Here is a 1,438-nt window from a genome sequence, read left to right as displayed (position 1 = left end):
AATGACAAAGGATGATACGATGTATATGGAGGTTGGTGGGGTGGTAGGTGAGGACCAGTGAGGCATCTGCAGTCCTCACTTTCTCCTCACATGTAGACCAGGTAAACATAACAGTTCATTTCCCTAAAGGACATTTGTGAACCTGATGGGTTTTTCTGACAATGGTTTCATGGTCATCATGAGACTGTCTAGCAGATTGTAGGTGAGGACCAGTGGGGCATCTGCAGTCCTCACTTTCTCCTCACATGTAGACCAGGTAAGCATAACAGTTCATTTCCCTAAAGGACATTTGTGAACCTGATGGGTTTTTCTGACAATGGTTTCATGGTCATCATGAGACTGTCTAGCAGATTTTTATTGAATTCAAATTCAACTATCTGCCATGGTGCGATTCATACCTGGGACTCCAGAACACTACCTGGGTCTCTGGATTAACAGGTCAGTGATAATGCCACCAGGCCACCACGTCCCCTTTGTTGTATATTTGAACTTAAGAAAAGATTTGATATGGTGCCACATGTTGGTTACCAAATTAGAAATGTTTGGGTTGATGGCAGCATGGATTAGAAATTGGTAAAATACAGGAAACAAAAAGTAGGTAGGGGAAACAATGGTCTATTGGTATTGTCGCTGGACTGTTAATCCAGAGACTCAGATAATGTTCTGGGCACACAGATTCAAATCCTGCCACAGCAGATAGTGTAATTTGATTTCTATTAAAAAAATATGGATAAAGGGCAGCACGGTGGCACAGTGGTTAGCACTGCTGCCTCACAGCGCCAGAGACCCGAGTTCAATTCCCGCCTCAGGCGACTGACTGTGTGGAGTTTGCACATTCTCCGTGTCTGCGTGGGTTTCCTCCGGGTGCTCCGGTTTCCTCCCACAGTCCAAAAATGTGCAGGTTAGGTGAATTGGCCATGCTAAATTGCCCATAGTGTTAGGTGAAGGGGTAAATGTAGGGGAATGGGTCTGGGTGGGTGGCGGGTCGGTGTGGACTTGTTGGGCCAAAGGGCCTGTTTCCACACTGTAAGTAATCTAATCTAATTTCTCCATTTCTCAGATTGGAGACGAGTTAAAAGTGATGTTCCTCAGAGATCAGTGTTGGGATACTTGCATTTTCTGATTTATTGAAACAAGTTGGAGATGGGTGTTGTGGACAAAATCCCTAAATTGCAAATGATACTAAGCTAGGGAGAATAGTGAATTGTGAGGATAATGCTGAATGATTTCAGAGAGATATTGACACGTTGGCCAATTGGACAGACACCTGGCAGATGAACATCAGTGCAGAAAAATGTGAAGTAATACATTTTGGTAGAAAAGACATGGGTAGACAACCCAGGCTCAATGGTAAAACTTTGAGAGGAGGACTGGAACAGAGGGACCTCGGGGTTCACGTGCATGATCCTCTGTAGGTGACCAGGTGAGTTGAAGCAGT

Source organism: Chiloscyllium plagiosum, chromosome 16, assembly GCF_004010195.1.
Source record: "Chiloscyllium plagiosum isolate BGI_BamShark_2017 chromosome 16, ASM401019v2, whole genome shotgun sequence".
NCBI lineage: Eukaryota > Metazoa > Chordata > Chondrichthyes > Orectolobiformes > Hemiscylliidae > Chiloscyllium > Chiloscyllium plagiosum.
Note: the sequence above shows the minus strand (reverse complement) of the source record.